This window comes from Canis aureus, chromosome 17 (assembly GCF_053574225.1).
Source record: "Canis aureus isolate CA01 chromosome 17, VMU_Caureus_v.1.0, whole genome shotgun sequence".
NCBI lineage: Eukaryota > Metazoa > Chordata > Mammalia > Carnivora > Canidae > Canis > Canis aureus.
In genome coordinates this window covers 29,296,795-29,322,467 of record NC_135627.1, presented here as the reverse complement: position 1 = coordinate 29,322,467, position 25,673 = coordinate 29,296,795, and the positions used below count along the sequence as shown (strand labels likewise).

At 37.3% G+C, this 25,673-nt stretch overlaps 2 long non-coding RNA genes across 2 annotated transcripts; one reads left to right on the top strand and one right to left on the bottom strand.

The window, feature by feature from the left end:
* Positions 1-2,595: 2,595 nt before the first annotated feature.
* Positions 2,596-12,395, top strand: LOC144287499 (uncharacterized). The gene is made up of 4 exons (XR_013355287.1): positions 2,596-2,966; positions 3,658-3,846; positions 9,530-9,580; positions 10,877-12,395. It is a non-coding gene; the product is annotated as an uncharacterized LOC144287499 (long non-coding RNA).
* LOC144287498 (uncharacterized) lies at positions 10,351-24,367 on the bottom strand. Its single transcript, XR_013355286.1, has 4 exons — positions 24,328-24,367; positions 17,716-18,163; positions 12,270-12,339; positions 10,351-11,634 (listed from the first exon to the last, which is right to left on the bottom strand). It is a non-coding gene; the product is annotated as an uncharacterized LOC144287498 (long non-coding RNA).
* Between the last annotated feature and the right edge of the window lie 1,306 nt (positions 24,368-25,673).

Here is a 25,673-nt window from a genome sequence, read left to right as displayed (position 1 = left end):
TCACTTAACGAGCAGAAGCTGCGCTCTCCTTACACCGGGAATTGAATTTTGTGGGGGAGGACTGAGAGGGGATGGATTTTGTGTATCTGCCAATAATGAGGCGCTCTTTAAAAAAAAAAAATCAAAGTGCTCAATGAAGTCGTGTGTGAGCTGGGGTCCTGTCACTTCCTGGCCAATGCTGTTTGTAAACTGTAGGCACATCCCAGATTGACCATGCAGAGCTCCAATCGTCCCTCAGTGCCCTAAAATAAGACTCATCCATCTTGGCTGCTACAAAATTCAAGTCATCTTCTAAGTCCCAGTTCAGATGCCATGATTTCCTCTTTAAGCTTTTCCAAACAGCTGTTATTGTTGAACTCTGAGGCCTCTCCTACCCCCAAAATTCGTATGTCGAAGTTCTAAGCCCCAGGATCTCAGAATGTGACTGTAGTTGGAGATAAGGTCTTTAATGACATAATTAAAGTTAAATCAGGTCATTAGGGTGAGCCCTAATTCAATTTGACTGGTATTCTTATAAGAAGAGGAGATTAGGACACAGACGTGCACAGAGGGAAGGCCATGTGAGGCCAAAGGGAGAAGGTGCCCATCTACAAGCCAAGGAGAGAGATCTTAGCAGAAACTAACCCTACCAACACCTTGAGCTTGGACTTCTGGCCTCCAGAAGTTTGTGGTACTTTGTTATAGCAGCCCTTGCAAACTAATACAATACCCCAAAAGTAGTAAAGAAAAAGATTATACTTTTATACAATATTGCTACTCAAAATGGAATCCACAGGCTAAGGGCATTGGTATTATCTTTCCAGGTAAGTATCACAGAATCTTAAGCCATATCCAGACCTTTGGAATCAAAATTTGCCTTTTAATAAAATATCCAAATGGTCTGTATGCATGTTAAAGTGTAAGAAGAGCTATCATTGAATGATTCAGTTTGGCTTTGAAACTGCCCCAAAGCTTGGTGTTTAAATGAGCAACAATTTATTATTTCTCATGAGTCTTATGGGTTGTCTAGGTCATTGCTCTACTGCTTCCACCTGCTACATTTGTACAGCCTTTGCTAAGCAACCTTATCTCCTGACAGTTTATAATATTATTTTTGGTTTACATTGTTTATGCTATATGGTTGGTTACCTTATATTTATGACCAGCACTACTATTTTTCCACTTATGGTGGGAATATAAAATTTCATTTTTAGGTTAATGAATTTTTTAAAAGAAGTTAACACAAAGAAAATTAAGTAAATGTTATAGGCTGTATGAGGTTCTAGCAAAAATCATGAAGTTAGATGTGTTCAAGTTTGAGAAAACACTCTCTTATTTCAAACTTTGCAAATTTTCCAAGGAGTCAAAGGGTTACCTACTCTTCTCCATATATGTAGGAGTGTTCGAGAGGGTGGTAGGGATGTGGAAAAACATCGGGTCATTAAGATAATTAAGATATTTCTTCTTTCTTAGACCCAGGATTGGGAGCTTAGAGTGAAGGTGAGAAGTACCTCCCTACTTCCCTTCTTACTATGTTTCTTTTCACCCAGGATTATTATGGTAATATCAGCACCTGACATTTATGTGGAATGTTATGGTTTGAAAAGCTCTCACGCGTGCTTGATGTCATTTGATCTGTAAAGCATTTGATCTGTATGGCATTTTATCCTATATAGAAAGTGAGCAGAGTGATCGCTTATCTTTGAAGGAGAGGAAAGCCTGGTTATTGTTGAGATTGCTCTCCCAGTAGGCACAGGCTTCTCCTATATGCATAGTTTTCTATAAAGCTGACCCTGTTTGTTGGAAGCCAACTGTGCTTTTGGTCTTCTGGGAATCACTGAATGAAATAGAGTCAACATTAACTGCACGTTTTTCAGGGAAGGGCAGGACCATTGGATTGAACCGTGTGGTGGAAAGTGGTTGGCCTCAAATCCAGGGCCACATCTTGGCCACATCAGAGTTCTTTGCTGTCCTGCCTCAAGGTCTCCATACAGGCATTTAATACTTGGCAATGTTGGCATGAAGTTGTGCGCCCCCTACAGTCATCCCATCCTTCCAGCCGTAATTTAAATCCTAATTTCTTTCTCAGGTCACTGGAGATGGAATTCCTCTGTCCTTTTCTACAGTTTCACAGAAACTTTCAGGTTTTTCCATTGTATCTTTTGTCGTATGCAACTTAGTCTTGGAGTTGTTTGTGTTTGTGTCCATTTCAGTGCTAAAAGGGCAGACAGGAAGTTTTACCCATGCGTCTATCTACCACGGTCCCTGGTACCTACTCTGCATGTGGCAGGTACTGATGGAGGCTTTGTGTACTTGAGAATAAAACATACAGGACAAAATATTAACAAAAGGGAAAAAAATTTAAGCCTGTTTTTTTTTTGCTTCAATATCCTCTTGAAACTTATATTTTGTATATAAAATTGTGTGGCCAGTTCACCTTTCTCCCCCACTCCCATTTTCTATCATCCTTTGTAGATGTGAAAGTTCAGGGCCATTAGAGGAGCTGTTGCTGAATCATGTACTGCTATATTATGGGACTTTGAGAAGATTTTTATTCTTACTTTTAAAAAATGCGTGATCCCCACTCCTCTACTAAATGTTGAAAATTACAGGCATACGATTGTGAAATAGTCTTACTTTTATTAAGGAGTTATGTGTATACTAATTAATAGTTATTCAGACACTATTGTGTGTTAAACATAATCCAGATAATATCACTTGAGTGAGATTTTAACAAGTGGAACTAATACCATACATAGCAATTTAATAATTGACATGAAAAGTATAATTGGTTTAGCATTCAAAATAAAGGCTATTTAAGCAGGCATATATTGTGCCAGTTGCTTTTAAAGTTTTTATGTAACCTATAATTAAAAAGATTAATGTGAGATATCTTTCAGTGACTCTACAGAATCAGAGCTTGACCTCCCATGGACCCTTGATTATCATCTCAAACACTGAGTGTTGCACTGGCTCTTCGCATCCAGGTACTGAATTTTACTAAGAGAAAGTGTAAGCATTATTTAAAAGCTAAGCAGTGTTTCTGACCATGTGCTAAACCCTAGAAATATCTTGTTTATTTGTGTGATTACTCCTCTTAGCTGTGAAAATTTGGAAGTGCAGGTATAGAAACAACGTCTGCATGACTTACTGTCTTTGTTCCATATGTTGACTTTTAAAAACCCACCCATGTTCATGAGCATGTTGGTAATGAGCAGAAAGCAGTCCCTAATATGACCTTTCTCTGCTTCCCATGAATATGCCCACAGAGAGCACAGTATCTTTTAGAAAAACACAGGCTCTTGGAAGCTTCCAAAATGTATCCTGGGGGCCTAAAATGCACAGACATGGAGAGCAACAGAAGAAAATACCTGTTGATTGACTTCAAACAACAAGGGAAAGATGGGTCAAGGTGCATATATTTTAGTCAAAATTTAAAATGTATTAAAAGAATGAAGACGAAAAATTTGAAAGGCTTGAATGCTCTGAAAATGAAAGCTAACGCTCAACCATATGGCAGAGTCCAGGAGGGAGGGGGTCTTGCCATCTGGGGTCTGAGGACACTGGTCTGAAGAACCCAACTATAGCTCACATATACACTTGGGACCTGAACAGCATGACTGGCTGGTCTGCAGGATGAAGGACAATGTTGACTCTTTTTCTCAACCCGGCTCTCAGGTGAAGAAGTAAGAGCAGATAACTGGGCAGCTATCATCTTCTGGTTAGGACATGTCTTCCCTGTTGGCCAACATAGAAGCAGCTTCTCTTTTGGCATATACTATTCCTTCTAGTGTCCAGTACATCTGGAGTCGAATTATGGATTAATGTATCCTAGAATCCTGAAGATCAAGTATATCTATACACATGGTATGTATGTATGTATGCCCTTCGTAAAAGTTTAGAGAATTTGGAAACTATGATTTATAAGGCTTTCAGCCCAAATTCTTTCACTGTAATATAATAAGCAATAAATTTTATTAAAAAAATTTAAACAGATGTTCGGGCCCTCAAAAGCTAAGAAAATTGCTTTCCTAATAATTTGGTTAATATAGAAATCAAGAATGAAGTTGTAGAGTACTTCAAGCATGCAAACATGAGAATATTATTATTATATATCAATGTGTGGTGTATTTAAAGGAAAATATTAGTTATTAGAAGTGAGACAATGTGAATCATTTTAATCACTGAACTCAACAGTTAAAAGAAGAAAAAGAAAAGCTGACAGGAAAGTAAAAAAGATGAAAATAATAAAGCTGAAGTCAGGAATTAGTAGATTAGAAGACAAAAATGCATGATTAGAAAGTGAATCTAAGAACTGGTTTATTTTTTTTTTAATTCAAAAAACTGGATAACAGTAAAGCTAATTAACAATTAAAGAGATAAAATACAAATATATGAAATTAGAGCTAAAAAGTGATAATAACTGCTTGCATGAGCATACTATGTACAATTTTATAGTAACAATTTGAGTCTAAATGAGATGTATGATTATTTGGGGAAAAATCATACATGGTCAAACCTGACTCCATAGAAAACCTGCATGAATGATGAAAATATTAAAAATGGGGATCCCTGGATGGCTCAGCGGTTAAGCATCTGCCTTTGGCCCAGGGCGTGATCCTGGAGACCCAGGATCGAGTCCCACATAGGGCTCCCTGCATGGAGCCTGCTTCTCCCTCTGCCTGTGTCTCTTCCTCTCTCTCTCTCTCTCTCTCTCTCTGTCTCTCATGAATAAATAAAATCTTTAAAAAAATTAACACTTTTTTGTCATGGAAAAATTTTCCCAAGATGATTGAATGGCCCATAGTAAAAAAGATCTACAAAATTTATTGAGGGAGGAAAAAGTACAGAGCGAAAGTAATATGCATTTGGGCAGACATCAGCATGACTTCTGTGATGCTGGAAGCACATGTGGAGATAGGTCCTTGGACAGCTGGGATTCCTGAGTGATGGTGATAAACAGAGCCCCCTACTGACCCATTGGACATACAACTTGAGTGAGAAATAGAAATAGAATTTAGGGTTTGCTAAACCGTTGTTATTTTGAAGTTGTTGTTTACTACCAGTCTATCTTTACAGATACTACGCTAATATAAAAACCTACTCAATAATATAGAATGAATAACTTGAAAACAGACCCATTATTTAAAAGAGTATCGTATACGATAAAAAGGCATTGCAGGTAAGTGGGGGAAAGCATGAAGATTAGTTAAATGAAAAAACAGAAATTTCAGTTTTCACTTTATACTGTAGAACAAAATCAATTTCACATGGATTAGAGAGTTATGTGTAAACACTCAAGCCATAAAAATAAAGAAAAAATAATAATGGTGATGACTGAAACTCCTAACAGGGCTGTATACTTTTGAGGGGCTTAAAACAACTTTGGAGCTGGAAGAAAAGTTATCTCCAAAGAAAGCCCCATACAATTTAAATTCATAAATGTTGAATTAAATAGTAAGAAATCATAACCTAGTCAATTGTCATTCAACTCATCTCATATGTAATTATATGAGTTTAAATCACAAGAATAAAGTCACATAAATAATTTAATCCTAGCAAAACTCATATTTTAGCTTATAAGATCTTATAATCAATATTGAATTTAACTTCTAGAATTCTAAGGCATTATTGGCCAGAGTTGGAAGCATGGGTTCTTGACTTGGCTCTTCTGCTTATTGCAATGCGAGCTTGTAAAGCCATATAACCTCTAGGGGCTAGTTTCTTTTTCTGTAAATAAAGGTATTGGACCAGAAGGTCTTTACAATTGTTAAATGCTGTGGTAGTATAGGTATCCCTGTGAATTGTGTAACTATTCACAGTAATCAAAATGCTAACATAATATTGTTATAAGGGGATATTAAATAGTACACAAACAGACTGGTTTAAGGCAAAGTAAATATTTATAAAAGCATAAATTAAACAAGTTAGTATTATTTTTCTCTTGAGATTTGAAAATATGATGCCTATACATATTTAGATAAGGTCCAAAAGAAGTATATCAGTTTTTTATGAAGTATAATTCCAGAATTCCATGGTCATAAATTCACCCAAATGAAGTGGTGACCTATTTTTGATGAGTGAAGTTTTGCAAATCCTCCTGTAATCAAGCCAACCCACTAAGTAAAAGAATAATATATCATGAAAAATATTTAGGTCATTTATTTTGATGTGTGAGGTTTGATTTTAATTATTTATACAATTTCATAGTGCAGTAGTGTCTTGTATTTTTCTAAAAAATAATGAAGATGTCTAAATACGGGCTCTCACTAGAGCTTTTTGCTGTTAAATTTTTACAGTAACATTTATTTAGTGAAACATCGAACATAAGGATAAATTACATTCAAATCAGTGAGGTTCTGAAAAACCAAATGTGCTTTTAACTTGCAAAACAGAAGAAAGGGATGTATTTAAGGGTAGGATCAAGTAACCAAGTACCATGATTTATACCTTTGCTTATCTGAGCACTGCTTCTTCTCAAGGCCATTAGTGAATCTTTGGACTCCGGATGAAATCCTAGGTTTTTCTACCACATTCAAGGGTGAGAATAGTTGTGTCAAAGACAATGAACTATCAGATGAGGTAAAAGTCTGTTCACTAACGGGGGCATGAGTGTCAGCAAGCATGTATGAGCAGCTCTCCTGTGTCTGTCGCTGTACTAGGCTTCAGAAATGTAAAAGTGAACAAAACACACAGTTCCTGCTCTTAAGGAGCCCAGAGTCTAGTGTAGAGACGAGTATATGCATTAGCTAAGCAAATAACACTATGTTCTCTGATATATAAACATCCAACGCTCGGTGACTTAACACTATATAAATTTACTTCTTAATGGGGAGCGGGCTTCTCACTGTCACTCCATTACAGGCTTCTCCAACGTGTGCTTGCTTTCTCCGAAGGCTGTGAGGTCCTCTGCTGGACCCTTGCATCAGATCACCAGAGTAGTTTACAGATCAGGACAAGGAGTGACATATATCACCTCTGCCCCACATTCCATTCCCCAAAATTTAGTCACAAAGTCATATTGAACTGCCAGGGAAGCTGGGGAATGTGGGGCGGCGTTGTGCCTAGGAGATGACTGAAATACATTTTAGTGTCTTAGCATAAAAAGAAAAAGGACTTTAATCAGTGCAGAGTTACTAGAATAAAGGTAGAACACAGTGTGTGGTTGAGGCCAAAGGAAGGAGGGTTGACCTGAGCTGGGGTAAGCTGACATGGGATAAGATATTCCATTTATAAAAAAAAAAGAAATTCCATTTATGGCAAATATTAAGCTCTGATTGCAATTATGAGTTCAAATCCTTATAGGATAAAAGGAACTAAAATCTTTCCTAAATTATGTTAAATGAAACCTCAGCTACTTTATAATACAGAACTGTTGTGGCTTTTTAAAAAAGATTTTTTTATTTACTTGAGAGGGAGACAGAAAGAGAGAGAGAGAGAGAGCACACCCACAAGCAGTGGCAGGGAGGAGGGAAGCAGAATCCCTGCTAAGCGTGGAGCCTGACGCAGGCAGGGTTCAATCCTAGGGCCCTGAGATCATGACCTGAACCGAAGTCAGATGCCTAACCAACTGAGCCACCCAGGCGCCCCACTATAGTGACTTTTTTAATTGACATTTTTATTGAGATAATTGTTGATTCACATGCTGTCATAAGAAATGATATAAAGCGAGACACCTGGGTGGCTCAGCAGTTGAGCGTCTGCCTTTGACTCAGGTCATGCTTCCGGGGTCCTGGGATAGAGTCCCTCATCAGGTTCCCTGCAGGGAGCCTGCTTCTCCCTCTGCCTATGTCTCTGCCTCTCTTTCTACGTCTCTCATGAATAAATAGATAAAATCTCTGAAAAAGAAAGAATACAGAGCGATCCTAGTACACAGTAGCCAGCTTCACTTAATGGCGCTATTTTGAAATAACTATAGTGACTAGTTATAGTTATAGTCACTATAGTTATAGTGACGAATAGACCATTGACAATAATATAATCTACACAACCTACCGACTATATTCAGATTTTCCCAATTTTATTTGTACTCACTTATGTGTATGGGTGTTATTTATTGCTAACCATTTTCATGCCATGTGTAGGTTAATGTATCCTCCACCACCAAGTACAGAACAAACCTATCACCATAAGGACTCCCTTCATCTCCCTTTTGTCCCCTCCTCTATTACTAACCTCTGGTAACCACTACTCCTAACTCCATTTCTAAAATTTTGTCATTTCAAACATCTTATACAAATAGAATCAAACAGTGTAGAGCCTTTGGGGATTGGCTTTTTTCCCCCATTTGGCATAATTTCCTGCAGAGTCACCTAAGTTGTTATTAATAGCTCCTTCCTTTGGGTCTCCTGGGTGGCTCAGCAGTTGAGCACCTGCTTTCTGCTCAGGGCGTGATCCTGGAGTCCTGGGATCGAGTCTCCCACATTGGGCTCCCTGCATGGAGCCTGCTTCTCCCTCTGCCTGTGTCTCTGCCTCTCTCTCTGTGTCTCTCATGAATGAATAAATAAAATATTTTTAAAAAGTAATAGTTCCTTCCTTTTATTGCTGAGTCCTATTCCACTATTTGGATATACCATAGTTTGTTTAACCACTGGCCAAGTGAAGGACATGGACTAATTCTCATTTTGGGCTATTGCAAGTAAAGTTGCTACAAACATATATATGCATATATTATATTATATACATATTTACATTTTGTGCAAAAGCATTGGTTTCCATTTCTCTGGGATAAATGGCCAACAGTGCAATTTCCTAGGTTGTATGGAAGTGGTATGTTTAATTTTATAAGAAATTACTAAATTGTTTTCTAGCGTGGCTGTAGTATTTTACATTCTCACCAGCAGTGTAGGAAAGATCCAATTTCTCCACATCCTAACTAGCATTTAGTGTTGTCATTATTTTTCATTTTAGTTATTTTGACAGTTGTGGTTTTAATTTGTGTTTCCTTGATGGCTAATCATGTTGGATATCTCCACCTGTGCTTATTTATAAACTCTATATCAGAACCATAGTGTTTTCATTTGAAACAGACTTTGGAAATTTTCTATTTCTTACAAAAACTTCTTTGTACATTTATTTTTTTTAATTCAGGAAAATTCCTATTGATTCTTCTTACACTCCATCTAAATGCCCTATTTTCTTTAAAACCCTCTTTAACTCTGAAGCCTGAGCTAATTAAACCCTTTCTGATTTGCAAAGGCAAAGTGAATCACTTTCTTCCCTGGGTTTTAGTTTGTTTCTCCTTCTGTTTTACCGTAATCAAGGGGTGTTTTCATTAAGGTACTTACTTGCCAGTGCTTTCTACTAAACTGTTCCCTGAGGGAAGGGACTGCCTTACATTTTTTGCCTCCCCAGAACTTTGTAGGGTATCTGATGCATTTAGATACTTAAACCTTTTCAGTAAGTTTGGGTACTTCGCTTTGTTCTGCCTCTTTCCCAAAAGGACTTAAATGTCTAGTTTTTGGTAGACACTGCTGGGCACATTTACAAATGTTATCTCATTTAGACATCCCCATCAGTCTGAAAAATGATCTTTAACTGTATTTTGCAGAGAACGAAGCAGAAACTCAGCGAATGAAGGAATTTGAAAATTATGATCCTGGTAAGCCCCCCATTGAGGCCGGCTTGTGGATCTTCTTGTTGCTGCATCATACTTGCCCAGAGGGGGCGCAGCTGAGTTGTATTCCTTCCCCGGCACCATGTTGGTGGTGCAACTGCTCCCATCCCACTCATTGAAGACTAGAATTTGTTTGTGCATCTTTTTGACTGTCTGTGCTTCCCTGACCCATGCCCAATTCAGAAGGCAATAATCATTGCTACACTTCCTTTCCTGCCTCACTCTTTTCTGAATATCGCCTTCTGCACCAGCTCTGAAGCTTAAAATTTCTATTAACCTCACCTAACAATTGCCCATTCCCCAGGAGTCTTCATTCTTTATAGCGACCCCTGTGCCTTGGCCTTTAGGTGCACCCTCCATACTTCACCTCTGTTTTTCCTGCATCCCTCCATTTTGAGGTAACCCATTTCTCAAAAGAATTAGATTCCATCTAGCTGAACATTTTTGAGGTCCTATAATCTCAAAAGTGATGTAATAGGATGTATGAAGAATACAAAAATTGAGAAATCAAGATTTGTGCCATGGTTTGGTAAATGACAGAAATCTATTCATATAGACTTAAGCAAAAAAGAAAAAAAATTATGTAATGGAAAATCTAGAAGTTGAACTTGCTACAGGACTAGCTGCATCCAGGTTCTCAGCCAGTGTTGTCAGGAACTTGCCTATCTCTGTTTTGTTCTTTGCATCTTTTGGTTCTGCTTCCTTCTGGGTTGGCTTTATGTTTAGCCAGCTCCTTGGTTCTATGAATTTTCTATTATTGGGAAATCATCCCAGAGAAAAGAGAACATCTATTTCCCAATAGCTCCAGCAAAATCCTTGCTGGCCTGACTTGGTTCTCATCCCCAAACTAGTTACTGTGGCCAGGGAGGTGGAACATTCTAATTAGATCAAGCCTAGTACACACCTGGACCCAGGGGAAAGACTTGCTTAATGACTTAGATTGAGAAAGGGAGTGGTTCCCCCAGAGGGAAGAGATACAGATTTGCAGAGCAGCCCAAACTAGTAGCTAATGCAGAAAATATGACATGAGTAGTTCATGAGTAGTTTTGCATGAGTAGTTCATGCAACCCCCCCTGAGATCTAGACAAGGGCCATGAACAGTAGTAAGAATAGAGAAAAGACTCTGACCTTCACTTGGGAGCTAAGTACTATTATGGTGTCCATTTTACAGATGTGCAAACTGAAGCTTAAATAAAATAAATAATTTATTTATAATCCTATAGCCAATCTAGGACCAAACCATGCCTATGTGACTCTAAAACCCATGCTCTTAACCACTAGGCTACCAGGAAACCTGAGGAAGGGGAATGTGAGGGGAAACTGACTTACTCCAGCTCACTCCAGCTGCCTGAATGAGAAGAGAATGAAGAGGAAATTTATGTGCTCTCTCTGTTACCCAACTCGATCCTCAACAAGACTGAGGGAAGATGGAGAAGAAAGGAGTTCAGAAAGAAAGGAATTCAAAAAGGACCTAAACCGGGCTCCTCAGTCTTGGCCTCATTGACTTATGAGGCCAGATACTTCTTTATTTTGGGTGGGCTGTCCTTCACATTGCAAGATTTTTAGCAACATCCCTGACCTTTGCCCACTAGATGTACGTAGCACCTCCATCCTGTTGTGACAACCAAAACAGGATCGAAATGGACATCTTTAGAAGCTTTTTCTTAGACAATTCTAAATGCTCCCTTAATCTGAAGCAGAATTGCCATATATCACACGCTAATTCCTTGCCTGGGCACATGCTAACCCCTTGCCTCTCTTATCCCTACCTCAGTAGGAGCCTACCTGGTTATCTTGGAATGCTGCCCTCCTCTGTCCTAATGGAGCCCTATCCCCTCTGTGAGGCTCCAGTATTTTAGACATGCTTACTCTCTCCCAGAGGTGATTCCAACAGCACACCCCTTCTCTCCACTCTGAACAGTGTAGATTGAATCTCTTCACTTATTGCAAATCTGGAAATTCTGTGATCTCTGGGAAGATTTTTGGGAAAGAAATCCATGGCAATTGGAATCTTGAAATTTCTTATTTCTAAATGACAGCTGTATGGAGAAGGAAGACCACAGAGATGGTAGGTCAAAGATAAAGCAGGGTAATTCATAATTGGTTATTTCAATTGATCTTTGTCATTTAGATCACCTACATTGCATTAGAGGCCATACCCAGTAAGAGGGGAAATGCTACTTCCATCGTTTACAAGTATTGTGACCCACAGACACTCAGCTTCCCTCAGCCTTGGTTTATCTACAACATGGAGCAGGTACGATGAACATATCTCTAAGGCTGTGGTTTTACACAGCAGTAGTGCTGAGCTATCACAAATCTGGCTCACATCATCAAGAAAAGCTAAATATTTAATATACACCATTTCAGATTAAGGGAGCATTTAGAATTGTCTAAGAAACAGCTTCTAAAGATGTCCATCAAAAAAAGAGAGAAAAAGATTAAAGTAAAACATCTCAGTATGCTTCTAAAAAAATTTATTCCAGTAGAATATTATCTTACTTATGTGGGTTCTAGGTAGTTCACTGACCTTTCCAAATTCTAAAATATTCTAAACTTGTAAGTTCAGGTATTATCTCTTACCTAAGGAATTATTGCGGAAAAGCCATCTCTCTCTCTCTCTCTTTTTTTTTTTTTTTCGTTTATATATGGAGGATGTTGTTTTAACTCTTACCTGGGCTTCTGAATCTCCACCTAGAAAAAGGACTCTTAAACTCAGATGTAAAGCAGAAGAAAGTGACTTTCTGAAATAGAAAAGGGGACAAGAAAATGGTAAAATATATGCACTTTTCTCCTTATGTCTAATTGATAACATAAATATCACATTCTTCTAAGTTATTCCCTAAGTGTTATTCTCTGTTGCTCTGCTAAAATAAAATTTAAATTTTGAAATTACTTCCAGTATCAAGAAATAGACTAAGACAGTAGAGTGAAATTTACTAACCTGTTTTTGTCGAGTGGCAAAGCAGCTCAACCCATGTAGACCACGTGGTTCCAGCCTTCTAGTGCCCCTTGGCTATTTCTCACCTGGGACTGTTACAACTTCACCCCTCAAGTGTCCTTTCTTAATTCCTTATAAACAAAAGGTCATGCCTTTGCTCTCTCCCCTTTCTCTTTATTCTGGTAAGACACTATTTTCCAATTAGACTACATTTATTTGGCATCATCAGAAAGCAAGTTCTGACTGATCAGGGAATTTCTAGAACACCATAAGTGTTCAAACTTCTAAGAAATTAACTATTGATGAAAATCTTTGCAAAAATATGTCACACATTTCTATACCCTAGTTAACAACGAATTGACCAAATTTGAATTTTCCTTACAAAGCAATCAGGTGGAAATGCAGAGTAATGTCCCAGATGTTGGGTTTTATAGGCTCAATTTACTTTTATTTATTATTTCAACAATGATTTATTGAGCACCCATTATTTTCCATACACCCTTTGGTGTCTTTAGATTGAATTCCTCCTGACTGCCACAATACTGAAGGGACACAAAATGTCTCGTATATAAAAAGCAACGAATACATGTTTTCCCCTTCATTAAACATTTTTTTAAAAAATTCATTTTCAGGAAGTGAGAGAGAAAAATTTAAAAATGCAGCCAAAATGTACAAAAATTTTGATGTATTTATATGATCTATATCTGAGCCATTTTATCTGGTTTTCTCAGATCTAATAACTTTCACCTTCCCATGCCGACTCCAACACAGATGTACAACAGAGGACATGAAAATGTATTGGAGACTGGTAGAATAATCATAGCAAAGAGCAAGAATGTCACTCTAATGAGACATCAGGAGCAATACCCTGCTTTTTCAAGAATAGACTACATTTGATTAAGTTTAGACATAGACAAAACTTTTGGCTCATGTTTGACACTTGAGTTCTGTGGGGAAGCAACTAGCAGAGGTTACAGAAAATGATAGCAAGGTGAGTGGCTAGTATGACTGGCAAAGAGGTGGTGCAGCACTAGAACCCACTGGTACACTATAGCAAGAATCGACTGAAGTAGAACCACCAATTCCAGTGATAATGTCTTGATTTCAATGGGAACTTTGAGAAATTACAAAGAGCATACACCATTTCAGTGTATACACTGAAAAAAATCTTCAGGCGTCTTATAAAATCAAATTAGAAAATAATTGGCCCTTGAACACTTGATATGGCAAAGGCGCTGTGTGTACCAAAGACCAAATGAAAACAGCAATCCAACAGACAAAATAATTCAGGTGATTGGGATAAAGTGTGGTTAAAAGGTAAGGCTGGGAGAGGTAAAGAGGAGAAAGGAGCCAAAATAAAAGGATCTGCAAATGTTTTTACAGAAGAATGGTCTAAGCAGAGGAATGACACGGTAAGATTTACATTTTGAAAAGATGATGGGGAGGGGTGTGAAAACAGAGAGAGTGAGCCTAGAAGCAGCAAGAAGGACATTTAAAAACAACAAAACTAAGGCAATGGGATCTGATGGCTTGAAGGAAATAGTGACTTTGAGAATGGAAAGAGAAATGGACAGGTTGTGGAAACATTTGGGAGGTCAAAGCATTACAACCTGGAGGTTGGTTGTCAGGGGAGAATTTGAGAGATGTGTCAAGAACTCTAGCTTGATGTTTCTCTTTAGGCAAGTAGTAAATATCGATAGGCTTTGAAATACTTTAATGCAAGCCACACAGCATCATATATATTTGTCTTTCAGATTTTACTGCTCTTTTGAAACTGTACAGAAAGTACTTATAGTCCCAGCTTCTGTCTCTGAAATTCAGGTGGATCTGTATTTACTTGGTCTATTGGACTTGCAATGTCTACTTCCTACCCGGAACTTTAAAAGCAGACCTGAAATGTCTATAAATCTGTGGAGCATATGAAAATTGACATCTCAGCTTAAATTTAAATGCCATCCAGTAGTGTTTTAAGTAGCAGTTGGTCTTTATGGTGCTGCTATATTGAAGAGTTGTTTTAGGGACTTAAAATTCCTAAAATCTGTTGTCTTTAGTTGAGAAATAGGTCGCTGGTGGCTAGAACCTATATAATTGAATTCACAGAGAAATTATTTGATGAAATTAATAAAGAAACTTAATGTTCTCTAGGCAATTGTATGCTGCCAATGTGCTAAATCTTTGTCCGTTAACTTATTAAATTATTGTTTTATGAATCTTCTGGAGGACTATATCCAAATTGAATGTTTTGCCAATATTAATCCCCTACTGGTGGTTCTAACAAAGAGTTCTCTTTCAGGGACAGGTCTTTTTCCTTGGGGAAGTAAATAGAGTCAGTGATTTACTGATAAAGCCACCCAGTATATACATCATCTCTGTCCCATATATCAATGTCACGGGCAACAGCTTGCCTTACTAAGTGATTCTGCAGTGTCTTCTCAAAGACTGTTTTGTTTAGTAATCAGATCGAAGTGCCAACATGCATACTTTTTAGCATCGTATGAGTTGTTTTCATCTTTAATAGCACAATTAGTTCAGAGACATTTTTGTGGAATGGTTTCCACTGCTGAAATATTATCCTACCATATTGGTCTACTTAAAAAAAAATGTTAGTCCATTTATCACTTGTGTGCACTTGAGGATGAATTATTTGCAACACACTTTGTGTTTAAAACTGCAGTGCTATTCTTATCAATTAGGAGAATTTTCATATTTGTAGCTCTTCCTAACTGACCAGGTTTTAATTCAATGTTAATTATCTAAATGGTTTGACAGACGAGGCTGCCTTTCTGTTTCATGCTATTAAGTGGCATTAAACATTCCCTCCAACCCTTGAACATGGATTGTGAAACTAATGAGTGATGTCTTTGTGAAAATTTACATGGGGGTGAATAGAAACCCATAAAGGAAAAGGGACCCTTTGATGATGACTGACAGATAATGACAGAGCTCTCTCTCCGTCTTGGTCTAAAAAAGGAGGTTTTTCCTGAGTGGGGAGTTCAGTTTAACATCTTTGTAGGTTGATCCTGGAAAGGACTTTAGGAAGACAATTGGAAGGACACAGAATTTTTTTTAATAAAACATTAAGACGAAGAAAAGTTTTTTTAAATGATATTTAAAAAACAAGTTATTGATTTTCTTATTGTACTTGTGATGCAGGCATTTTAGTGAGTTCCATTTCAAACTGTTTCTCTGTAGAAGCGTGTTATGCTATGTACATAATCTTTGGTAAGGAATTCTACTTGCAGCGTATTTTTCTTCAAAGGCTTTGCATTTCTGCATAAAAAGCTTATTAATTATTTGTAGCTGCTTGTCATCGTGTTCTGATAATAGAAGGCTGGTCAAGGATAATAATTACCACTTCACCTTTTTGGATCATATATATCCACTATTCCTAGTGCAATATTACCCAAAGCATCTCTCCTCTCCCTGTACACAGGACCAAAAGTGCAGGCACATCATTTATTGATAAGACAAAAAGAATGTAATGAAATTATCAATGTTCTTGAATTAATTATGAACATGATTAAGAAAGCTAAAATCTCAGGAGCCAGGATCTCATTACCCATTCAGTCTTAGGGATTGCTTTCATTCAGCTAGGCAAAAAGGCTTTGAGCAGCCCTACAATTGCCTTTCTCTCATTTATTTGTGCTAGAATTAAGGTTTATTTGTTTTCTGTTTTCTTCTTCTTCAGATTGTTTCTCTGTCTTTACCCGTTTAACAAACTGTCTCCTCCTGTATCTCAGAAGGATGCACCTATAGGGCCTACATCTTTGTCTGCGGTCTGCACATCTCCTTCTTTTGAGTGCATTTCTCTCAACTCATGTTGTTGGAGCTCCTAAATATCTCTCAAGGTAAGTCGGAGAATGTAGCCAAAAAGTTCTTTCAGATTTATGTCTGCAGCTATACAACAGTCCTGTCTGAATCCCATTCAGCGAGGAGTCTTAATGACATCATTATTACGCTGTCTGTCCTGGGCTAGATTTGACTTGGAGCCTGCACTATATTATTACTTATCTTCCTTTCTCTGTGAACATACTACGAATAATACTTATTGAAGGTGGGGGAGAGGATTCAAAACTAAGAGGGAGATACATTTTTTTTTTAATTCAAATCAAATTTCCAAGAGGAGCATATCCAAGAAGCAAAAAAAGTAAAATCCAGTTCCAATCTGTATTTGGTGTACAGATAACCGAATTGCTCTGGAATTCCTGCCCTCTCACCCTTGCTATTATAACGGAGTTGAGAAGGACAACTGAAGTATAATACTTGATTTAGATTTCTATAAAATTTTCCAAGTGTTCCCTTTTTAAAGGCCTTCTAAATTTCCAGGATTGTCATTTCCAATGTAGAGGAATATTGAATGGTGTCTGATAAAAATGTCTTGAAATTGTCCTAATGGCAACTGTTTTTTTTGTTTGTTTGTTTGTTTTTTATTGTAAAATTGACCAAAGGTGATTTGGCAGCAAACTTTTCTGAAATGTGTTAATACATCATTTATAAACAAGGTCATTGGTAAAGGTAAAGTGCTGCCAGCTTGCATTCTAAAGGCACAGAGTGCTTACAAAGATCACACAGTTGCATGTTTCTCTGGTTTCAATATATTAATATAGGGCTCCTATTCCTGCATAAGAAAATGAAGTATTACAAAGATAAGACATGGAGAACTATAGCTTTAGGCCACTGAATAAATATGGTATATGTAATACTAAATCCATTGATCCTGGTTTTCTTTAAAGGGATGGTTTGATAAGATTGCTAAAACATCCCGGAATCTGAATTCATAAAATCACGGAAAAGCCGAAGCATGTTGAAGGGATGAGTTTGATTCTAGCACACAAATGATTAAAAAGCCCATCCCTTAAATCTTCGGAACAACCTTGACATTTGAAAATTTGTTAGAAAATGTGGTTAAATAACACAAAGGAGGAAGGCCACTTGCCTGTTTCTATAAACCTGCAGCGTGTGGTTATGATATTTAGATAATTATGAATGTTACATAGAAAATGTTTGGTTCATATTAACTAAATATCGAAGGTATTGAAAGTATATTGCTGGAGTATTAGATGGTTCGTAAACATTGTATCTTTTACTCTGAGGGTGCATTAAAGATTTTGCTCCTTGTATGTTTTGTGTTGCTTTTTTGAGTTGTTAGTTTGATAAGAAAATGATTATTGGTACTTACTAAAATCACGGTTGCTAGGCATCATTCTGCTTAGTTCTTGTGTGAAGTACATTCATTGATATAGGTGATTTAATTTGAAAGGGTAAAAATGCAAAAAGACACAAAATCTTGTCTTCAAACATCAAACAAAAATAGCAGTAAAGATAATTTTCTCACTTTATGAACCCAGAGTGCCAGGGAAAAATAGCATGTTTCTTAAGTAGAAGCTCCTCGTACTTCATCTCATTCTGAGAAAATAGAAATATCTCTGAATTTCTTTTGATATTTCTTTCATATCTTATCAAAAAGGAAAAAATGAATCATAAAATATCCTGCATGCCGTTTCTACATGAAAGGATGGAACAGAAGTCCCATGTGGCTCTCTCAAGGGGAAGCCTATTATTGTGGTTCTCTAGGTGGTGGTCTGCACTTCAGCAATTGGACACGATCAGGTGAACGAGTCTGGAAGCTGAAATAGACACAAATAGCAGAAGAGAAGGAAATGCATCTCTAGCAGCAAAGTTGGTAAAGGGCATTTTGCTTTTCAGCTTGCTGGTATCTGAGTAGTATACATTTTTAAACAATAAAATAGCAGAAAAATGAAATCAGTTCCGTAGCCGGCCAGATGCCGTTAATTAAGGGAAACTTTAATCAACTTTAAAAAAGTTACACTACTGAAAAATGTCTAAATGTTGATCTGAGAAAAATCAAAAACCATGCTTTTGCTTTACAAAGTAACTGTCAGAAGCATTGTGGTCTACTTGTTTTCATTAACTTCTATTGCAATAAAATGAAATGCCAAATCCGTGTGTTATTACTAACTTCACCAAGTTCAGAGAGTTTGGAAACTAATGATTGAATAATAGTGAAGAAGTTCAAGTATTTATCTAATTTTTTTGACGGCAACATTGTGTAGGGGAGAAAAGAAAGGTGATATACAAAACTGTGCGTAGCTGCATAGTACCAAATTTTGTTTCTCTGTATGTATCTGACTTTGACACTTTACACCCCTGATACTGAATGAAAAGGTGAATGTATTCAAATCTAATTGATATGGAAATAAAACATCAACCAAAAGTCAACATAACTAATCTTAAATATTTAATACATGACTACTGTTTTTGTTCATAGCTGGAATTAGCTCTGAAATCCAGAAAGTGCTAAAATCTCATATGTATGTGGAATTATATGTATTCACAAAGATGTCTGTTTAAAAGCAGCAAGGTATACTAGAAAAAGCATTAGCAGGTGTTAGGAGATTTCAATTCTGTCAATATCTAGTTGTGACCTTGGTAAGTCATTGAATCTCTCAAAGCCTCCATTTTCTCTCTGTAAAATTAGTGGGATAAATTGACAAATTTAAGGCCCCTCTCACACACTGAAATCTATTATTTTACATCTGTGTGTGTGTGTGTGTATATATATATATGAATATATATATTCATTCAGTGTACACGGAAACCTGAAGTCTATTCTTAGCATTTATTTTTCCCAGTGTTAGGATAGTCAAGAGCACTTTTCATTTAAAACATGAAAATCTGATATCGTGTGTCCATCTGACATCCCTGCTAACTTAATTCCTGAAATGCAGGGCTTAATTTGCTCTTAAACATTCTTCTATTCACATTTATGCTGATCTGTGCCTATAAACAGTGGGACTTGCTTCCCAGCAAATACGTCTTTCACAAAATTCCCCAAGTGTAGAAGGGGAGTTGTTTTATCTTCACATTGCTCACAGCAAGTTGTTGGGTCTTAGCAAATTGCTAATAGGCTCATTAAGCTCCTGCTATGTATATCTACCAAGTGAACACAGAATTGATCATTGCAACTAAAATTGGATTTCAATTTCTGGTCAGGAGGCTCGATTCTATAATCTTTCAGGGCAGCCAGATTTTTAAAAGCTGCTTAGTTTCAGGGGCAAAAAAAGTGGCATTTTGCTGTCTCTGCCTTCCCGGGGAGTTTGAAGACAGTCAGTATCTGGAGGAGTTTGAGGGTCGTCTGCGGAGGGGGTCAGGTCTGCTCTGAATGGGTTAAGAACTACCTGCTTGAGATTGATTTAAATCAGTAATGGATCATCTCATAAAGCTGCTGTTACTAGATATTACCCTGCTATCTCGGTCCTCTGATGGCACTGATAAGAAGTGCTTACCGCAGAGGAGGCTCCTGGAGGACAGATACAGTTTCCTGTACCTCAGGGAGTAAAAAGCCATACTGCTGGATCAGTGACTTTTCCTAACAGCAAGTAAATTCAGGCCTTATCAAGTTACAGCACAAACTGCACTCATGTTTTATTATTCTCATTAGAGATTTAAGGACTAATTCCAGTTCTTAGCGCTTAGCAGTTTAATGTTTTCCATAGATAAGAATTAAGATTCTTCTGGGGGATTTTTTTATTTGCTAAAGCTTGCAAAATATAATGCGGTGATGCACTTACTGTGATGTAAAGCGGTAGATTTTCTAAATGTCCTGAATGTTTTTAAGGCATACATTTTAAAAATTTAAATCTAATGACCGAATTTTTCCAAGTTGGACACGTACCCATTCCACTGAAACGTGCCTATCTTTGGGAACCCAAACCTGCTGTCCTTGTGGAAATAAGACAAAGGAGGACTGGACTTAATGCCTCCAGAGCTTGTCTTTAATGGCTGTTTATTTTCTCAAAGTAAATTCACATAATCAAGATTAGGTGTGGTATCTGATTCAAAAGAAAACCTTGAACAAGACCTGTTTTGTTAAGTAAACTTGGCTTAAAAGTGTTTCCTTGAAGGGAAGCTAACTTTCCTTCTCAAACAGGTGGAGAAAAGCCGTGATGGTCATGTTCACTGCATATCTGTTTTCAAAGAGATTACGAAGCTGACTTTAAAAATAAAAATCCAATCTTCCTTTCTGCTCGGGTACTAACATCAGATCAATATTATAGTGACTTTTCGGTGATGAGAATCTCTTGTTGCCCAAAGTTAGTCTCCCTGACATTCTTGAAGGGGAAAAAAAATCATTTCTGAATAAGAAAGTTTAATCTAAGTTACAATGTGATAATATTATTACTGCAATTGAAGCCCAATGATTAACGTCCTACTTTTTGATCATGTTTACTGAAATTAGTTTTTTCGTACGACAACTCTAGTATGAAAAACTTTCTTTTACCCCTTGTTTTTCCTTGGTTTCTCCTCAGATTTTTCATTACATGGGGCTTGTGGCTGTATGGTACTTTCAGGGGCAGCCGAATTTCAATAGTGTCAGTCACGGAGACTACGGCTGTCAAGTTTCAGGGGTTGTTTAGAAGAAAATGTGTTACATACAAATGAAAGTTGTTGTTGGTAGAAAGCACATTTGTTGGCTGACAGTTTGATATCCATTCTTGCAAAAATGTTTTCCTGAGGTGAAATAGTTCTAGCAGAGTGGTCTACTTTGTGGCTGTTGGGGAATCCTGAGTGTGTCTAACTAGGTAGGATTCATAGTATAATAATAAAAATAACAGCTCTCATTTCTCGTGTGCTAGAAACTGTGATAGATGTTTAAATGAATTACCTTCTCTAGCAGTTGTTTTCAGGGAAATTCTCCCTGTGTGAAGTTTACCTTTTTCATTCTTTAAGACAGAGGAACCTGTTCTAGTTAATGTTTTGCTTATTCCTGGCTTTGCAGGCTTTGTGCCTGTGTATGCCCCAGATTGTTTTTCCCTTTTAGCCAGTGATACTCGATCTGCCAGAAAAATTTAACATGCTTGTTCCAGTTACATTACTGGGTGCAATCCTCCCTTATACAGGAAATAAATTTATTATGAAGAACTCCCAGTAGAAGCCTTGGAAAACTTACACAGAGCTGTGCTGTGTCCAAAATGCTGTTCAGTAGGTTTTCCAAAGCGCCCAGGTAACAGCTGGCGCAGGCCATGTGCCAGCTCTGACAGCCCATATGCTCTCTTTAGTGCAGTAATTATCTCAACACAAAACTCTGATAGCCTAGTCTACTGGGTCCAGTTTCCCTAGGTTAAATTGACTCAGTGGCTTTGTTAGTAAGTTCCTTTGGCACAGTAAGAACTTCATCAAGAGTTTAAGTATTGGGATAGGCCTCAAAGACCAATATGACTGCTACTTTCAAGACAGGTGGCTTATTAACCCTGAGAGATTCTAGGTGGCAGTTCGTTAGGCTGTCACCCTGCAGCAGCAGTCTGGTTAAAGGGCTGTCATTGTTTGTACCAGATACCCCGCTTGGGGACGATGGTTAACTCATCTGTTTTGGTGATAGGCTAAGGGTTTCATTTTTGTATTTCAGTTCTGAAACAGGCACAAGGATTTCTCCTGTATTTCAGTGGTCGGGTTGGGAACAGAAGGGTTGGAATGCAGAATCATGGGATAGGAGAAGAGATGAAGTGTGCTGGATCAAAATGGGTATAGATTTTCTTAGAGCATCACAGAGTAGACTTTCCTCTCTTTTTATCTTCCTGTGTCCTCAGAGATGTTAACAGTTCCTCTGTGTGTGTAAAATTCACATGTTGGAGGCTTGGAATCCATATTTGTAAGTGATTGATTTCCTTCCTCTCCTTCCTTCCTTCCTTCCTTCCTTCCTTCCTTCCTTCCTTCCTTCCCTCTCTCCCTCCCTCCTCTGTCTCCTTACCTACCTTCCTTTCCTTCCTTTCTTCCTTCCTTCTCTCCTTCCATGTCTCCTTCCTTCCTTTCCTCTTTCTTTACTTCTGAGAAACATGAACAACCAAGGGACCAGTTGTGATAAAACTATAGATTCAGCTCTGCAGTTATAGTATGGACAAAACTTCCCATAAATTGAGCAACTATGATCTTGGAAAATGTTTCCTGGTATGGATTCATATGGATTCAGCCACCAGTGTTTGAAACTAAATGAAGGTGACATTGTATTAGCATTTCAGCTTCTTTCCTGTCTTCTGTTCTTAGCACAGACCTTAAATGATGACTCTGCTTGTCATGACATGCTTTATGTGAGGCACAAATTTAAACTTCACTTCTGGTCTACTCAAATGATACCATATGCTTATAATGTTAGCAAGAAGGTTGAGCTACTAGATCTGTTGGCCAAGATCAACCTTACCTACGCTGTGCTAAGTTTGCGGGAACAACACAAATGTCTACTTTCCCAATGGACCCTTTATGGGGGATGGCCTCTGATGCCGCTCAGAAGAGGGATTGCTTTATGCCCATTTGAATCACTAAGTGACAGAAAGTAATTAGATTATCTCAATTATTCCTGAATCTAAAGAAGGGTTCAAACAAGAGGGGTTGTCTCCTTTGTCAGCACACATTTAATTTCTTGTGTTGAAATGGAAATGTGAGGTAGAGAAGAATGCACCGAAGTGAATGAAATGTAAGGTCTAAGAGCAACTGGGTCACACCTTATAATTCTAGGTAATCCCATAATGCCCATAAATTTCTGATCATCTGGTTTCTTTCATTCTTTATCCAGTATAGGCTGCTCTGGTTCTGGCCAGACCTTGCCTGTCTTACTCATTTCTGTAACTTCAGAGGGCAGAGCAGTGTCTGGCAAGTAAATATTTGCTAAACGAATAAATAAGTGGATTGAAGTAGGCTCTTTTATTTATGGAAATGATTCCAGCTGTAAGTGGCAGTATACAGTCTGGGGTGGGTAGTGGCCCTACCCAACTCAGGGACAATGTGGTCCCAAGTGTGGAGCCATCCAGTTGGGTGGGAAGGTCAAACTCTCTTGGAGACAATTTCTGGTTTAAAGGATTCTAGGGAAGCTCTGAGTGCTCAAAGCCCTTTCCAAGTGACCAAGGTCCAGGGGCAGGAACACGACCAGGGTTGATTTATTTCAAGCTGGACTCTAGTTGAAATTGGTTCACTACTAATGTAATGTCATTACATTACTGTATTTTCAATTTAGTAAAGCAAATTATAACCCCAAAGAGCTTCTATAGAAAGCTAGATCAGCTAGTTTATAAAAACCCAAACACGAACCTTTGTTATTTAGTTTTCAACTACAGGTAGTTATACTTCTAAAGTCATTATTTATATGTTGTCAGGAGTACTCACCAAATTTATTGACTTGTACATTATTCTTTGCAAATAAGTTCTGGCTGCTCTCTGCATATTATAATTAAAACGACAGGGACTTTAATCATTTATGAAATTTTAAACTACATACTGAATATAAATGTATCATTCAATGTGATAGAATGAATTAAATTCATCACTGTCAAATAACTGTATAAAAGATGAAATATCTCTCATCCCACATCATTAGCTTATAAAAAAAAGAACCAGATTTGCAAGCATTGTAATAATACTTTTATGGTCTTTTAAGGACGCTTTGAAAACTAAGACATATGGCATATACAAGGAAATTACTTGTGACCAAAAAGTTGGTTCCTAATTTTATCTGGACAAGTTCTATTTGAATTTGGTAGTGAAGGGTAACTTTTGCCAAGATAGAATCAAATAGTTAGAAACTCTTCTATAAAGACAAAAAGCATATTTTATTACCATGGTGTAAATATGTGGATGTAGATAAAATAGAACTTTGGTAAACCTTTTCATTTATTCAAAAATCCTTGAGGTAGGTTGAAAGGGTGAATTGGGATAGGAATTGTAATTGAAATATTTATCTGGAGCAGGTAAGTAGCTGGCATTTTGTCAGTTCTCAACCAACCTTTCATGTGTATCCAGAAACAATGTCAGCACCTGTATCTCTAAGGAAAATAAAACAGATTTGTCAGGCAATGATTCTGATAATTATTTTCATTTTCTAGTTTGCGGTAATCTTTACTATTTTTTGCTAATAGACACTTGTTTAATACTATAGGATTCAACTCAAAATAGACTTTACTGGATAATCTTATATCAGAGCTCTTTCTAAAATGTGGAAGTCTCTGTTATTTACTGATTTATTTTGGAACAATATGGGCTGTGGACTTTTTAATCCGTCTCCAATCTAACTGAGTCTTCTCAAGTTTTAATTATTTTGCCCATGTTTCTTGATTTCCATTATTTCTTGGGAAAGACATTTGTTAATTCATTGGTTGATTTATTCATTCATTTAATAAACCTTCATTAAGTTTGGCAAAGGGTGGAGGGCAGGATAAAAAGGGGCTTGAAAAAAATGGGTGCTTGGTGTGGGGACAAGATTAAGAATCTGCGCCCTTCCTCTTGAGGAATATCTATCTGTCTAATGGAAGGTACATGAGTCTTGATAAAACCTGAAATGGACAATGCTTTCATAAACTTATGGAATTAATTCATTAATTAATTTTGGGAAACAAAGTATAAACTAAGTAAGACACTTAAACCTATCTTTCTACTTCTCCATTGTTTAATCCAGCTCCCAGTTAGACAACTTCATGCAGTATTTCCAACCAAATGTAAAGAAACATGACATGGTTAGAAGGATAAATAAACTTTTTGTGGTGTGCCCAGGATATGCAATGTATTTTTATATAAGTTAAAATAGGAAAAAATCTCAAGCCCAGGCAAGAAATGGTACTGTGGAAACCAAATCTATAAGTTTTCCCAATGATCAGTGTTATCTTCAGTGATATTTTATCTTGTCAAGAATTTTAGATGGGATATTTTGAGAGTCTAGTTAAATGGTGTTCAGCTCCTTCTATTTCCTGAACTATTTGAGTTCTTGTCCCCTAACACTCAAAACTCGGAACATCAATGTAATTTAGAATTTCACATATTGTGATATTAATGACAAGATACCCTATTGACCTGTGGTCACTTAAAAACTATTCTTGATAAGTAAGACTTTTGAGGGGAGGGGGGCAAAGGGAGGAAATGCGTATAAGACTTGGGAATGTATAGTAAAAACATACTGCTGTGGATTAACATGCCCTACCCTGACAGAGCCTCTTAAGAGCGGACTAGAAACCAATGCAGCCTGGCTTTTATTTTATGACATTAACTTCAGCTCTATTTTAATCAGCTAGTTTGAATAACAACAAGACTATGAAAATGTGGTAATTGAAAATAGACACACAAACCAGAGAGCAGAAC